The sequence below is a fragment of the Dasypus novemcinctus genome, chromosome 5 (genome assembly GCF_030445035.2).
Source record: "Dasypus novemcinctus isolate mDasNov1 chromosome 5, mDasNov1.1.hap2, whole genome shotgun sequence".
In the NCBI taxonomy this organism is placed as follows: Eukaryota; Metazoa; Chordata; class Mammalia; order Cingulata; family Dasypodidae; genus Dasypus; species Dasypus novemcinctus.
This window is the reverse complement of record NC_080677.1, coordinates 86,852,247-86,870,094: the sequence shown is the minus strand read 5'-3', so window position 1 is coordinate 86,870,094 and position 17,848 is coordinate 86,852,247. Positions and strand designations below refer to the sequence as shown.

General features: G+C 37.9%; 1 protein-coding gene across 2 annotated transcripts in view; it reads left to right on the top strand.

Moving 5' to 3' along the window:
• The window catches only part of IMMP2L (inner mitochondrial membrane peptidase subunit 2), a 1,033,857-nt gene that overhangs the window by 184,640 nt on the left and 831,369 nt on the right, over nt 1-17,848 (top strand). The window lies entirely within an intron of this gene.

Genomic DNA, 17,848 nt, shown 5'->3' with positions numbered 1-17,848 from the left:
GGATAAGGAGAATGGACTGTGAAATCCTCCTATACCTCAATGCCTGCACATCCTATATCATTTGCATCTTCCTATTACCCACACAGTGGACCTGAATGAAAATACTTATGAAGGACAAGTTACCTGAAAAGGTATTGCTATCCTGGCTTCAGATATAATGATCACATAGAGAAGCTCTAAGGAGAAAATAAGGACGTGAACATTTTAAGTGGGCAGTGGATGGGGTGGAGAAGACAGGAAAATCTGGAGGGAACGAATTGTATGGTGTCAGGGGATACCATCAAGGAATTGGTGCAGCAGCAGGGTGGGGTAAGATTGGTTTTTGGTAATAGAGGTCATTCAATCATAGAATTTTTAACTTGAGCAGATGTAATAGGCTACCTTGTTAAGCAATTGACCATTTATGATTTGGATGCCATAGCCTAAACCTGTTAAATGAATTGTCCATAATTACAGTCTTAATAATTGGCAGACCTGGAAGAGACTAGAACTCTTTATTCACAATCTTATGCTCATTCATTCATTTGATAAGTATTTAGAAACTGCTTACTATGAACTAGTTGATAGGGATAAAATGATATTGAGTTATAGTTTCTTTTCTGAGTGTCTTATAGTTTAGTGAGGATACCTGATGGTTAAGTCAGACAGCAAAGTGTGAGAGTAGTAAATGATGATGGGAATGTTCACGTATCTTTGACAGTATGTAGGAACCTCATCTAGCTGGAGGATGGGGCTGGAGGCCCAGAAAAGGCTTCTGGGGTAAGGTGACATTTAATCAAAGCTCAGTTTATACTGTGTTAGTAAACGAGATGGCACAATCATTTTAAAGATAGTTTCTAAATGGAACTTATGTATCCTGTGCTTTTAATTTTGAATATTTTTTAATACACAGAGATAGATAATTTTTTAAAGTAATAAATTTTATATGTACTTAGTGTGTTCTACAATGAGCCAAAACATTGAACTATTCTTTGTGGTATAGGATTTTTTTGTTGAATCTCTTTTTTTAGTGCTGGTAGCATGAGATGCAAGAATGAGAGAATCTTGATTCTATACTTTGCAAAGTAGCCAAAGATATGATATGGTAGTATATGTTTATATCCTGGATTTTAAAAATTAAGTTTTTTTTCCCTAAGTTGTAAAAGGACCATTAGTAATGCATCTAATATGAAAAGTTTTATGTTTTAAACTGGATATGTCAGAATAATTTGGTCTGAAAAAAGTAATTAGCTTCTTAGTGGTTCCATGTGCAAAATAAATTTCAGATGAATTAAGGAAAAACATTTAAAAAAGGAAACCAAAGAAGAGAAAAAAGTGTAGGTGAATCTGATATTAGGATGAGGAAAGCCTTCCTTGCTCAATTTAAAACCTAAGAAAGAAATAATAAAGGAAAAGTTTGATGAATTTTATTATATAAAATAGAAGATCTTTTATATATGAAAAACACATGAAATGATATTTAAAAGCAAAGAGAACCTAGAAAAACATTTGCAACGTCTACATATTACTCATGTGTAAGAAACAGCCACAAAGTAAAAATTCCTTTCATAGAAATAGGGACAAAGGCCATGATGGCAAAGGCCAATACAAAAAAGGAAGAATGCAAAATGGAGGATAAAGTTACAAAAGTGATGAACTATTTGTAATTAAAGTAATATAAAACTAAATGAGACACTTTTTTTTTTCATCTTCCATAATGTCAATATACTTTATACCGATGAAGTTTCTGGTAGATACTTACTCTCATGTATTACTGCATAGAGGAGAGTTTGTTAAGCCTTGAAAAAGTTTGCATGCCTTTGCTTGGTAGTTTCAACTTCCAGAAAAGTTTTCTAGAAATAAATCAGACTGGAGCAAAGATTAAGGAATGTTCATTGCTGTATTATTACAGTAATGTTTCCTAAATGTCCAACAGTTGTGGGTCAAACTTATGGCATATCCAATGATGGATATTATGCAGTCATTCAAAAACCATGTTTTTGAGGACTGTTTAAGGATATTTACAAATGTTATTATATTGCCAAAAAAAAAAAGCAAGTTAATAAATGTATGTTATAATTTGATATTTTAAAAAGAAATGATACATAGATATATAAAAGACTAGAAGCAGATATGCTATGTAGATATTTTAACTATGTCTCTGTTAGGTGGTTTGTCTTTACATTTTATAATTTTTGGTATTTTTCATATTTTCCATAGCTTTCATATATTTTAATGAGAAAAAATGAAATCACAAATAAGCAATATATATTATTATAATCTATAAAATAATTTTCTAAATGCATTTCTCCATTTTTAAGACAATATGACACATCAGAATTCAATAATTTGAATTATAGTTTGAATAAATTTGTTGAACACCATGGTATTCATGTAAATATCCTGATTAAATCAATTCCTAATGGTTTTCATTTGAGAATTCCACAGAAGAAATGTTACTACAGTTAGTCGTGTGTTTTTTAGTAATCCAGAGACAAAATCATACTTTATATCAATTAAATTATTTTTAAATAAGAGAAAGGCAAAAACCATCAAAAGTAATATAAAGAAATAATTTCATAAGTAAGAATACCAAAGAGCTGATCATGTTTGCAGTATTTTCTCATTTTAGATATACATAGTATAATATATTTTCATTACAATGTTATTTCTTATGCTACTACATTGATTGACAAGAAGTAAAATAGTTTTGCTGAAATAATTATATGATATGGGATAAATAAAACCTAGTACAAGAAATAATATGTTATTAGGCAGACAAATTAGACTAAAATTTTTAATTTTTATTAGATGATCTCTCATTGAAGCAGAAATGCATTTCAGATTGCTGTTTGCTATTATAGAACAAATGGCAAAAGGTAGGGGAGTAAAGTGGAAGAAAAATAGCTTGCATCTTTGAAAATATAAGATGGTGTTTTTATTTTTAAGAAAAATAAGATGATTGATTATAAGCATTTTCAAAGACCTAACAGTGGAATTGTCTTACAGGGTATTATCTAATGGGATTTCTAGTTGTTTTTTGTTTGTTTGTTTGTTATTTGTGATAAGGGTTGATGTTTAAAATTCTTTGAGATAAAAAGATCCTAACATGTTTGGGCTTTCCAATCTGAAATAAGTCATTTATTTAGCATAACCATCAGCAATTCTGTCAGAAATGATATTGTTTTCTCACAAGGAGACAGATAAAAAGTTTAGAAAATTAGATCAGAATAGAACAAGACAAGGCATTTGGAGAAGTAGAATAAAGAGAATGCATCGAACCTTAACTTCATTTGTCTTTATTTCTGAAATTTCTATCAATTGCTTAGAAACATGACAACAATGTTGTCAATGATAATGGCAACTAAAATTTATGGAGCACTGGCATATGCAGTGATATGTATCTGTATTTAACTATATGCAGTGTTAAGTGCTTTTCATGGATTATGTCTAGTGGCCAATCAGGGGCTGTTAGGGGAGGAACTTTCTATATTTTATCAAATCTAAAATGCATCCTTATTTTATGTATCACTTAGAAAGAAAAAATGCTGGCAATTATTAAACTATGATGTCATTGACTATATGATATATCCTAACTCCAGAGATGACAAAATATTTTAAAAATTACATCTTGGAAGCCAATATGGCTCAGTGGTTAAGCACCAGCTTCCTACATATGAGGTCCCAGGTTTGGCCTCGAAAAAAAAAAATTACGTCTTGTAATCAGTGAAACATGCTGATCTGTGGACATGATAATTGACTATCATACTGCTCAATTGCTGTTTGCTATCTTGGAAAATCAGTTTTTAAGAAAATTATTGCTGAAAGGAGAAAATTTTGAAAATGTGAAAACATGGCAATAAAAAACTGCTCAAATCCAGAATGAAGTTTAGTGTCTATGCTAGATCTCTTGACTATCTTTTGGCCTATCCTTTGTGGGAAAAGCAAATGCATATAACACCCATATATGAATAGTAGAAAAAAGATTCTGAGCAGATTGCTTATCACAGCTTAAGATAGCTTTTTATATTAGCAGAAGGGAAGCTTTAACTTCATCCAATTCCAGACATTAGGTTGCACAGTTGTACTTTTGGCAGTGAGAAATGATTAAGATTTTAAAAGTAAAATGAATATAGAGAAATATGTCGTTCCTAGGGGATACTCTTTCTATAGATATTGAACCTGTAAGTCATTCCTTTCTACATAAAATGTCACAAAGAAGATTGAATTGATCTTCCTAGTGTCCAGAGTTTATAGACTACAGATACTTTGGAGCAGAGGAGACAGTGGAGTAAGTCTAATTGAAAATTCGTAACTATCTACACCCTGTCTATTATGTAGTGTTACCTTGAGGAAGGAAGAGAAGGAGATATGGGAGATGTTCTCAGGAAGTAATAGGAGGAGAGCAGTCATAGGGGTTGGGTTACAGTACAGAGCTATTACTTGTAAGGTTTTCAATGGTAAAATGAGCCAAAAGGAAGAGGTAAAAGCATAGTTAGAAGAAGCACTGAGTTAAAGACCAAGAAAACTGGAGGACGGACGTGAGGATATAATAGGTGGTAAGTGAGGTCAATATTAGCTAAGGAAGTTAACAAAATAGCATATAGTAAAAAGAACAGATGCTTTAGGCTTTAAATCTACAAATGCTGGGCCGATGGCAAGAAATTATTTTTATGGTGACCCCTGTATATTTCCAATGATAGGAGACATTAAAATGTGGCTAGATTATCAAGAAAATGAAAAGACATCCTACAGAATGGGAGGAAATAGTTGGTTTAATGTCCAAAATATTTAAAGAACTTTTACAAGGCAACAACAGAAAGACAAACAGCCCAATTTTAAAAATGAGCAAAGGATTTGAATAGACTTTTCTCCAAAGAAGATTAAAAATGCCAATAAGCACTTGAAAAGATGCTCAACATCATTAGCCATTAGGGAAATGCAAATGCAATATTACATGATATCACTTATAAGAGATGATGAAGAATAATAGCAAATTTGCAGAGACAGAAAGTAGATTAGAGGTTACCAGAGAGAGGAGGATGGGAGTGTTGTTTGGGGGAAAAAGGTGGCTAGAATAGGTAAAAAGATACTTGACAGGCCCAAGCAACCTTCTTTCCTGGTTAGTCAGTATGTCATTGGGATCAATTTAAATAAGTGTCCTTGTGACTTTGGGGTCAAGAAAAAGTTCTTTGCTGAGGCCCCTCTTAGGTAGCAGATGGCCAAAGAGAAAATACACTTTGCAGATGTGGTTTGCTGAGCAAAAGTGCAATCATACTGGTAATGGAGAATCTTATGTATGCAAAGTAAGTAGGAGTGAAGCAAACAGAGGAAGAACACTTTACTGTCAACCAAGAAGAGTTAGACTGAGAATTAAGTATAGGTCAAAGACAAGGGGACAATGCCCAATGCCATCCTTTATAAGAAAGGCCAGGAATACACCTTAGAGAGTGGAGGCAAATGAAGGATGTGGTGATATTGCAGTGTGTAAAATAATCCTGCCCAGGTTTCCTTGGACTCATACTCTTGACTCATTTACTGTTTTGTTGTAAGGCTGAAGCTTTTTAATTTAAAAAGTTTGGGGTTTTGCCTAGTTGTTCTTGTGTAAAGCACAGGCGCAATAATGCATTCTGCAATTTCCGGTTCAGTGTATTAAAAAGGAGCAAAAATTTAAGATACTTGCAAAGCAATTTGAGTGTAGAGTCCTTGTAGATTTGAATTATTTTTCTCCTAATTGTCTGCAGTCTAGCCTTGTGATTCATCTTTATCAAGTCTTTGTAAAGCATTTTAGTTTTTTTCCCTCAGACAATAATTCTTCCTTTTATGCATTCATATTTTATCAGTTTGTGAACAATTTAATTAAATTATACAATTACAGCAATAAGAATAATTGATAATAAACAAGCATGAGAGTAAAAACGTCTCTTGGTGAATGTGCAGCTCCAGGGTCAAGGGAAAACAGCATGCATGTAGTAGAAAAGGTCCTGCATAGGGCATCTGACTGAACATTCCCAGAGGAATGGAGAGCATTGGTTAACTGGTAGTAAATACAGAAGGGATCTGCTACCCTACCTATGATGCTCATAAGCTTTCTAGTTCCTCTATTCCTTTCTAGAAATTCTGTAGTCTTTCAAAAGTCTTTTGTTTATATATCAGCTTTAAGTCAGGTTTGTAATTATTACTGAAAATGAAAATGATGTGATAGATTAGTAATTGGAACTGATGATATAGATATAGGCTTTCAAATAAAGGTTGCAAGAATCCTTAAATTTTGGGAGTGGATGTGGCTCAAGTGGTTGAATACCTGATTCTCACATATGAGGTCCTGGGGTCAATCCCTGGCCCTGGTACCTAAAAAAAATAAAAATTCTTAAATTTTAAAAGGTAAAATTTATCTTAGTTAATGAATTTTGGTAGTAATTATAGGGAGTGATATTATAAATTGATTATTGAAATCTTTTTTAAGCTCATCCTACAACTACAGTTTTACTTTTGATGGTTGTTCTGTCTATACGTATGCATGTGTGTACATTTGTTTGTGTTTGCTTTGTTTTAAAATGTGGTCCTAAAAATACACACATAGAAATTGAAATTTAGCCTGACTGCAGTACCATAATCTCTTATTTTGTTCTGTTTGCTAAGTCAGAAATTCACATTTACTAGATTATTATCTATTGCCATGGAAATTGTTTTGTATTTCAATTTCACTACAGGAAAAAGCAGCAGGAGCTAATGGACCATAAGAGGGAAATTTGTTGTTTAAACAATGATTATCTTTTATATTTTGCTAACATAGAAAGGGGAAAGTACAATTCCTTTGTCACACAGCATGAGAGGGTAAATGGATGAGAGAGACAGAATTCACCTTAAGAAAATTTACAGCTGTCTTGTGAGTTGGAAAACAAAGTTACTGGATCACAAGGCAAAATTATAAAATGTGCCAATATCAAGCTATGTTTTAATAAATCACAAAGAAGGACCTTACTATAGGTTGTGTTCCCTAGACATTGAGATGGAGGTAGGGATCCACCCCATGAAATGAAGGAGGGAGAAACAGGATTGGGCAGAGAAATAAGATACCGTGCAATACAGGCCTGGCAGAGCCCCAGCCAACATGTGTGGGTTGTACCCAGTAGAGGGGGCACTTTGGAGGCAGTGTTTTGCCCTTAGAGTTGTTTTATACCAGACCCTAAAGGGTTATTGGCCTTTATGTCCCTCTCAGTTCTGACACAAGATGTGGACACTTTGGCTCAGATGTTGAAGGAACTGATAGCCGGAGCCTGTCTAACCCACACTTTGCATTGGCCAGCAAGTGAGTCCTTCCTTGAAGGGATGTATTGGGATGAGACATCTCTTTGTCTACCATAGGTCTTCTTATTTTGTGAATAGCAGTAATTTACTGCAGTTTTATTTGTATATTTCTTTATACTTCCCCAAACACATCACCTTTAATCATCCAAATATTTTATGTGAATTGTTTTTATTTTTTAGCATGTTGATGTTAAATGTCTTTTTAATGTTTTCATTTTATTTGAGTACTTTAAAAAAATATGTAGGCTATATTTTGCCTCTAGCCACAGATATACCTTTATGCAAAATTCATAGAAGATTGTGCCTCTTTATAGAAAGTTAAGGTTTTTCATAATAGTAGAGGAATGTTTAAGGACTTCAAATTTATAGAAATATTACAGGACTCCCAGATTCACTTATAGTTAACATTACAGTTGTCTTGTTACATTCTCCCTCTTTTACCTCACCACCTCCTGTGACCCCCTATTATTATTATTATGAAGTTCTTTTTATGCCGTCAGAGTAAGTTGCAGACATGGTCCTGTCTTAGTATTTCAATGAGTATTTCCTAAGAACTTTCTTCCACATCACTACCATATAACTATCAGAACAGGAAATTAACATTTATATAGTACTACCGTATAATCCACAGATCCCATTCATAATTCACCAATTGCCCCAGTGCTCTTTATAGGCCCAGAATACAGAACCATGCTTTGCATTTAGTTGTCCATCTCTTTGGTCTCCTTCAGTCTGATAGTACCTTAGTCTTGCCTTGTCTTTTATGACCTTGACATTTTTGAAGAATACAGCTGAATTATATTCCTCTATTTGGGTTTAACTGGTGTTTCCTCATGAATCGGTTCAGATTATATATTTGGGACAGGAACTGCACAGAAGTGATGCTGAGTTTTCAATTCATCATGCTTAAAGGTAGTCTAGGCTTATTTTGTCCTTTCTTGAGCTCAGCGTTGGAATTCCCAAGGACTTCTGTTTCTTTTAAAAGTAGAGTGACATTTAGAAAATGAGATGAAGGATGTTCCAATGATGAGCCCTTGATACTGATGACTGTGTTTATGAGCTTGTGTTCCTGAAATTTGAACTAGGCCTAGAGCTGTAGGGTGCCTAAGAGTTACCTCCTGAGAGCCTCCATGTTGCACAAATGTGCCCACTCTCTAACCCAAACTTAGCGTGTAAATGCTTTACCTTCCCCCCAGTGTGGGACATGACTCCTGGGGACAAGCCTCCCTGGTACCATGGGTTTACTACCAATCACTAAATGGTGATGAAACTAGAAATAAATAAAAGGGGGAAATGGTAAAGACAAATGATTATATGGCTAAAAATCTTCAGAAAAGAGTTGGGAGGTCATCAGAGGGATCGTGCTTATGCACACCTCAGCAAGATCCCAAAGGCAGCCAAGGTAGATACAATACCAGGTATTGGTACTCCTGAGGGCTATGGAGACACACAAGTTCTACGGTCATGGCATTTGGCTCTGGAGTTCAGGGACTTGTCAGTGGGCCCTACTTTGGAAGTTGTGTTCCTGAGTGAGATGGATTTGGATTCAGATGTGACCTTACTACACATGCCTTTTCTGTCACCTTTACTGAACCTGAGGTTAGCGCTGGGGTTGGTGTATACCCAGGAGACTTGAATCTCTGGACTGAGCATGTGCCAGCTAGGTCCTGAGCCTCAGCAGAGTTGCAACTCATATTCTCCAGTTCATTGGATTTACCCAGGTCAGCTAACAGGGAGGTAAAGATGGTCAACTGCCACACCAGGGAACCGAGAGTGCCTACAACTCCAAGCATCCATCACCCATGTGGGTCTAAGCACCCTCTCAATATGGAGGTGGAGTGGACATCACCATCCTAGGGTCCACAGGATGGAGGAATAAAATATGGACTAGAGTGGACTTACTTTTATTCTACTATAGAACTATTGTGACTAGTAATGGAATGAACTGTAGCATTGATCTGGAGAAAGTAGCCCCAGTAGTTGCTGGGGGCAGGGAGAGGGAAAAAGAGATGTGATGTGGGGGCATTTTTGGGACTTGGAGTTGTCCTAAATGACATTGCAGGGACAGATGCTGGACATTATATATCCTGCCATAACCCACTGGATGTACTGGGGGAGAGTGTAAACTACAATGTAAACTATAATCCATGTGGTGTGGCAGTGCTCTAAAATGTATTCATCAAATTCAATGAATGTGCCGCAATGATGAAAGAGGTTGTTGATGTGGGAGGAATGGGGGTGGGGTGGGGTGTGGGGTATGTGGAAACCTTTTATATATATATATATTTTTTATTTCTCTCCTGTCCTCCCCCCCGCCCCACATTGTCTGTTCTCTGTGTCCATTTGCTGCATGTTCTTGTTTTTGTCTGCTTCTATTGTTGTCAGTGGCATGGGAATCTGTGTTTCTTTTTGTTGCATCATCTTGCTGTGTCAGCTCTCTGTGTGTGCGGTGCCATTCCTGGGCAGGCTGCACTTTCTTTCGCGCTGGGCAGCTCTCCTTACAGGGTGCACTCCTTATGTGCGGGGCTCCCCTACGCCAGGGGCACCCCTGCGTGGCTCGGCACTCCTTGTGTGCATCAGCACTGTGTGTGGGCCAGCTCCACACGGGTCACGGAGGCCTGGGGTTTGAACCGTGGACCTCCCATGTGGTAGGCGGACGCCCTATCCACTGGGCCAAGTCCGCTTCCCATTTTTTATATATTTTAATGTAACATTTTTCGTGATCTATGTAACTTCAAAAAAATAAAATTAAAAAAAACCTTAAAACAAGAAGTTCTAGAGGTGTTCATTGCTCCTGGGATGTCTTTGCTACTAGGTCTTTTCAGCAAACAGAGCTATGAAATAGGTTTTTATGTACAATCATATACTCCCTTTTATATATCTTTCATTCTGTGTACCTGTCTATAAAATATGTTCACATTGATCTCTCCAATTCTAACCCAACACAGCAGGGTTTATTCTAGCCTTAGTTTCTGCAGTTTCTTTTTTTGACATTAAGAAACCTGGCTCTCATTGTCTTCAAAATATTTACTTGTTTGCTCAATTCCCCCTTTATGCAACCATTCTCTCAGCTGCTTGGTCTGACCCCAGTTCTCCCAACCAGCTTGTTGAATATTTGGCCCTGGCCTTGCCGGCTATGCCAGCTAATTCCTCAGCCCTAAACCAGGGGAAGGGGCCCAGGCACTTCTTAGGTTTCCTAGTTGTACTGTTATTTTCCTTTAGATATAAAGTGCTGTAGCGACCCTAAAAGTGATTCAGCTTGGCTGGTAGCATTTGGTAGTTCATAAAAGAAATTCCCAAGTTAAAAATGAAGTTCTCTAGTGTTTTGTTTATTATTGTTGATATTATTGTTGATCTCTTGTTCTAAGATGTGAACGACAGAGTTTTAATGCTTAGTTTGTTTTTGTTATGAAAGAAATTAATAGCACTGAATTACGTGCTCTGATATTAAAGATAGTTTCAAAGTAAGAAGCTATATTGTTAAGGCAGATCTTTCTTTGGTTTATTTTGGATTTATTTCTTGGCAGCTTGAGAAGCAATAGCTATTAGGATAAAACAGTTTTTGTTGAGCCTTGTTTATTGGTTTGCAATAATGAGAACACTTACTGAGTCTAATAATTTGTGCTTTTATTTTCAAGTAACAAAGTGTTCTTGTTTTGTGATGATACCAAGGAAAGCTGGCTTAAAAGCTAGTTTTAAAAGATCTGTAGCTTTGAGAGGTTATAATTTAGAATGGAGGCATGGTGGTCAGAGGAAATGAGCCAAAGTTAAAAGCTTTTTCTGTGCCATTGCATCTGTAACCATCCTCAAAGTACTCTGCACTTTATGTCACAAAAAAGCTTCAAATCCTGTGGGTAAATGTTATTTGCAGGAACCTCATCATTTCTGAAAACAGTTCTTTTATTCTTATAGTATTTGACCAAGAAGCGCAAATAATAGTATTTTCTTCTCTTTGTGTAGGACAACATATGGATATAGGGATTCTTCTGCTATTTTTGAATAAGTGAAATAAAATCAAATTTAAAATTAATGGGTGGTGAAAAAGGAATTTAAAGTGTTTTCTTGGTTAAGTCTCTCTTTTGCCTCTTTTGTAAAGGAGAGATATCAAATCTTTTTTTTTTTTTTGTAGGGTTGTTTTATACCTGATTTTATTCTGTAAAGTAAAATATAATTACTTGTCAACTTAAAGTTCATGGGGTAGTTTTGCAAATAGCTCTAAAGGTAGATGTTGGCTGCATATAAACTGTAAGGAATATAGGGAGCACATAGGTTATAGGCAAAGTATTTGTTTGCAAAGGGAAGAGAAATAAGTGAAGGGTCATTTCATTCTTTTTTAAAAAAAAGTTTCAATTTTCTCATGAGTCTTTTATGAGTTGTTCTGTCCTTGTCTAATGTAATTTTACTTGCCTTTTATCCCATTCTCTCTCACTCTCTCTGTCTCTCTCTTACATACACACTCACTCACACACCCAAATGCATTAACATTTACATTTGAATTTAATTAGTTAACAATTAGAAATATTCTAGAATGGGTGTCACAGAGGGTCAGTGTATATAGTTATTGTACATAAGTGTGTGTTTATGCATATATGTATGTGTGTATACTCACACTCACACACACCATTTTTAATTCCATAACCACTCAAAGTATTTGGCTTATTGTTGGTGTTCAGTCTATATTTAAATAAAAAGAAGTATGAGTCTAAAAACAGAAAGTGATACGAAGGAGTGTGGCAAATTGGGCATTAAAAAGCGTTATTCATTTAGCAAAGATGTATTCGTTGTAGAAGTGGTTGCCTCTGGTTGTTTATTTTCCTTATTTTCCCCCCCTCCCCCATTGTCTGCTCTCTGTGTCCATTCACTATGTGTTCTTCTGTGTCTGTTGTATTCTTATTAGGGGGCTCCGGGAACCCATCCTGTGACCTTCCTTCAGTGGGAGAGAGGTGATCATTCTCTTGCTCCACCTCAGTTTCCTACTTCGCTACATCGCATATTGTCTCTTCTCTGTGTCTCTTTTTTGTTGCATCATCTTGCTGCGTCAGCTCTCCGTGTGGGCAGCTCCCCTCCTGGGAGGTCTGCCCTCCTGTGCGGGGCTGCACTCCTTCTGTGGGGGCCACACCTTGAGTGGGGGACACCCCTGTGCGGGGAGACACTCCTTGTGTGGGGTAGCACTCCACATGGGCCAGCTCACCACACGGGCCAGGAGGCCCTGGGGATTGAACCCTGGTTCTCCTATATGGTAGGTGGAAGTTCTATCTGTTGAGCCATATCTGCTTCCCTACCTCTGGTTATTTACTAATCATCTGGAGCAATTGATAAGTTGAGTCTGGTTCTTTACCCCAGCTTTTTGAATCACTTTTCACCTCTGATTGGTAGGATGCAAGTTGATAATTGAGCTGTACAAATACTCCACTGGAAAAGGTAAATCATGCTTTGGATTATGATGGTGACCTGCATAGATGACCTGATGTTTGTCTTTTTCCCTCCCCTTGATATGCTCTTTTACTTCAACATATATTGTCTTTTGACAGCCAAATAATTCAGAGTAGAGTGAAATGGCTTTTTTGTAATGAACTAACCAGGACATATGTCCTTAAAACAACAATAGAAGGATTGAACATTCTCTAATTAGAACTTTAACATTTTACCATTGAAGTGGTATTACTAGTTCTGTCAATGAAAATTACCAGTTGGCATCTTTTTGGAGTATCTAAATGTGTGGTTGGGGACTAATTTGGGCATGGGATAGTGCTTTGGATCCTGTTCAGAATTTTTAAAACTATATTCCTAATGTGTCCCAAATGCTGAGAACAAGGTACTACTGTGACTTTCGTAATGTCAACATCTCCCTCTCTTAGAGGCAAATTGGTGGAGTGAAAAGAGCATAGGCAATGGAAATCCAAGATATGGGTTACAGTTTAGGATTGGTTACTAACCACTTGCACCCTCTTCAGGTCTTTGCTCAAATGTCATCTTGTCACTGAGGCCATCTTTGGCCATCTTATTCAAAACTGTACCCATGGGAAGCAGATTTGACTCACCGGATAGAGCATCCATCTACCACATGGGAGGTCCAGGGTTCAAACCCAGGGCCTCCTGACCTGTGTGATAAGCTGGCCCATGTGCAGTGCTGATGTGCTCAAGGAGTGCCTTGCCATGCAGGGTTGTCCCCCATACAGGGGAGCCCACTTGCAAGAAGTACACTCCATAAGGAGAGCTGCCCAGCATGAAAAAAGTGCAGCCTGCCTGGGAGTGGCACCATACATGGAGAACTTATGCAGCAAGATGATGCAACAAAGAGACACAGATTCCTGGTGCCGCTGACAAGAATAGAAGTGGACACAGAAGAACACGCAGCGAATGGACACAGAGAGCAGACAACTGGAGGGGGTGGAGTGGGGTGGGCAGGGAAAGGGAGAGAAATTTAAAAAATAAATAAATCTTTAAAAAAAAACACAAAACAAGCAAACAAAAAACTGTCCCCTTATCTCCCACCATGTCTTATATTCTCAATATCACCACTTGATGTACTTTTTACTTATTTTTTTTATTGCCTGTCTCCCCCATAAGAAAAAGCATTATGAGAATAAGCTTGCTGTAGCACAAGGCCTTACACATAGTAAGAATTTATTAAGTATTTGTTGATGAATGAGGTCTTCCAGAACTCACCAAATAGCTGTAATGCAATTTGCAAGGTTCTTTTTCATTACTAATAACCAAGTTAGAAAATCAGTATTTATTAACCATAACCTGCATTCTTTCTAGCTTACTTTAGCCAGTTTGAAATTGTGTGTGTGTGTGTAAAATCTTATTTCTGAAATGAGAGGGAACATCCCCAACTACTAGCTGCCTTTTAGACCTCAGTCCCATCTACTGTTTCATCAGTCTGTTTATCTTCCTTTCCAATTGTCATGAGTTCCCATAGCTCCAAGCCAAATGGAGGAGTCACTGGCTGAAGAGTCAAATGGTATCTCCTGGGTTGTTCTGGTCTGGGGAGTCAAGATTAGCTTAGATTGTTTATTCATGATCCAAATTCCCTGTGTGTCTCCTCCCTTCTTTCTCTATCCATGAGAGGGACAGTGATGATAGTGTACTCCTTTGTCCAGTTGATTCCCCATAAAATGCTTTCGGGGACTCAGGAGAAGGAGAGCTAATTGTGACTTGGAGCAGGGGCCAACCTGGACAAAATGCTGATGCTGGAGGTAAAAAGATGAATTTGGCAATCTCTGTCCAAGTTACTAGAGGAGAGACCATTAAAGAACTTAATGCTAACAGTAATAAAGGCTTATTAGAGGTATTTATAAATAAGGCATCATAAGAGTATAGGCGAGGCAGTGGCATTTAAAACTAATTGGGGAAACAGACTTGGCCCAATGGATAGGGCATCTGCCTACCACATGGGAGGTCCAAGGTTCAAACCCCGGGCCTCCTTGACCCGTGTGGAGCTGGCCCATGCATAGTGCTGAGGTGCAAGGAGTGCCGTTCTACGCAGGTGTGTCCCCTGCATAGGGAAGCCCCATGTGCAAGGAGTGCACCCCATAAGGAGAGCCGCCCTGCGTGAAAGAAAGTGCAGCCTGCCCAAGAATGGTGCCACACACACGTAGAGCTGACACAATAAGATGACACAACGAAAAGAAATACAGATTCCTGGTGCTGCTGATAAGGATAGAAGTGGTCACAGAAAAACACCCAGTAAATGGACACAGAGAGAAGACAACTGGGGGGGGGGGGGGGGGAGGGGAAAGGAGAAAGAAAGAAATAAAAAAATAAAAAAAGTAAATCTAATTGGACAGGTCAGGTAAGACTTCCTTAAAAAAGTGAACATATAAACTGGATATTCATGGCCTTGAACATATGAAGATGGAAGGAGAGAGGACTGCAAGAAAGTCAGGTTGCAGAAGGAAAAAAAAAAAAGAAAAGTAGAGAAACAGAAAAACAGTACAAATTTTAGCCTGACTTGCACTGAGGACTTACAGATAAGGAGTTTCAAAGTAGAGTTTTGATTTTTAAGTCCTTTATTTACCCACCCTACCTTCTGTGGTTTGGACTGAAGAATCACGTAATAAAGGTATGGAGGTATACAGGGAAATAAAGTGCTGTTTAATAGTTGGACAAATACTTGATAACCCTCAGTATCTGGCTTTTTCATTGAGCTCTGCTTATCCATCAGAGTTGTGTTTGGAGGCTTAACTGAGCTTTCTACTCCAATAAGGTCAGTCCCTCTTCCATCTGTCTAGTCGTCAGTGGAGAAACCGGATCAGAGAAGAGAGGAAAATGGCCAGGCTTCTGATTTTTTTAATCACACAAAATGCTCATGGCTGCTCTGCCTGGAGAACTAGATCTTGCCTAGGCATGGCTTACCACTTCGAAATCAGAAACAAGAAGAGTAGAGGTAGAGGGAAATCTGGGTTCTTGTTTTTAAGGCATAGTAAGCACACCCAAAAGGTTTAAACCATGGCTCAGTGTGATTGCTATGACTCTTCCCTTGGGAATGAGTTTGTAATGAGTTACATAGAGGGGAGGTAATCTTTCCCCAACATTCTGCACTCCTGTTGTGCATAGATGGAAAAACTAGAGGGACGTGAGTGTCCTTGTCCCCTTAACACTCATTTTCATATTTTCTCCCTCCATTTTTCTTTGTTCTTAATGGTAATTGCTGGCTAAGGAGTAGCCTGAAGTTGATTTGCCTTTACTGTGTAATGAATATGTGTCTTTGGCTTCAGATCATTTGCTATGAATGAGTATTAATCAAACCTTTGGAATAATAGAATCACATTTGCAGTCACCATTAACCAAAGGAGCCTAGCAATTACCATATAACTTGAATAATATTGTATTACAGAGACTAGAGTTCTTACTTGCACCTGAATTTATCTTTGTCATTTCATCCACCTTCACATCTTTCTCCAGACAAAGTTGTTGTCTGTGGTGGCTTGGAGCCAGGTACCCCCAAAAAACATGTTCTTAAACTTAATCCTTTCCTGTGGGTGTGGAGCCATTGTAAGTAAGATCTCTTCAAGATGTTACTTCAGTTAAGGTATGGCCCAATTGAATCAGGTTGGGCTTTAATCTGGATTACTGCAGTCTTTAAGCAGTGTAAAAGTCAGACAGAAAAGAAAACTATAGGGAGCAGCCAGAAGCTAGATGTCAACAGAACCTGGAAGAGAAATGAGAAGCCAGGAGAGACCACCATGTGTTGCCATGTGATAGAAAAGTCAAGGACCAAGGATTATTAGCAGCCAGCCTCAGAAATGCCAGTCTTCTGGGAGAAAGGACAGCATTGATGATGCCTTGATTTTGTACTTTTCCTAGCTTCAAACTGTGAGCCAATAAATTCCCATTGTTTAAGCCAGGGGTCCTTAACCTTTTTTGTTCCACGGACCCTGTATTAGTCAGCCAAAGGGGTCCTGATGCAAAATACCAGAAATTGGTTGGTTTTTATAAAGGATATTTATTTGAGGGTAGGAGCTTACAGATACCAGCCCATAAAGCATAAAGTTACTTCCCTCACCAAAGTCTATTTTCACGTGTTGGAGCAAGATGGCTGCTGATATCTGGGAGGGTTCAGGCTTCCTGGGTTCCTCTGGCCCCTCTTTTCTCCGCAAGGTCAGCTGTAGTCTATGAGGCTCTCTAGGCTTTGCTTATCTCTACAAGGTCAGATGTAGACTATCAGGCGACCAGCTCTGTCTCTTTCCCCAGGGTCCAGTTTAAGACTTCAGCATCAAACTCCAACATCAAAACTCCAATGTTAAGAACCCTCACCTCTGTCCTTTGCCATGCCTTTTATCTGTGAGTCCCCACCCACCAAGGGATAGGGACTCAATGCCCTAATGATGTGGTCCAATCAAAGCCTTAATCATAACTCAATCATGCCCAGGTACAGACCAGATTACAAACATAATTAAATACCTGTGTTTGGAATTCATAACCATATCAAACTGCTACAGACCCCTTTGCCAGTCAGGTGAAAACCATGGGCCTCTTACTCGGTCCATACTATGCTGTGCATTATTTAATAAATTTATCACACCCGCACCAATATGTCCCCACAAGAATAAAATTTTTTTGAATTTCAGTTCAAGCTCACAGACCCCCTGAAATCTTTCCATGGACTCCTTGGGGGGCTGTGGACCCCTGGTTAAGAACCCTTGTAAATTTTAGCCAACCCATTGTGTGGTGTGTGCTTTTGTAGCTGGAAACTAAAACACTATCCATCTGTGATATAGGTCTCTCTTCCCCCAACTTCTCAGGGCCTTTGCTCTGAGTAATTACATTTCTTGTTTCTTTTACCAGCCCCTCTGCATTGAATGTGTTCACTAAATTTAGGAAGATGCTCACATTTCTCTTGTGTGAAAAAAACAAAAGTAAAAGCATTGCAAGTACTCCCTGAATTCTGTGTTCACTAGTTTATTGTTGTCTTTTTCATAAGCAGGATTTTGAAATAGTTGTGTGTAATTGGTCTTTCTACATTCTTGCCTCTCCTTTGCTCTTTAGTCTATTGCAGACTTGACTGTTCTAACCACTGTACTATTATCACCTTCATAAAGTTCACTAGTGT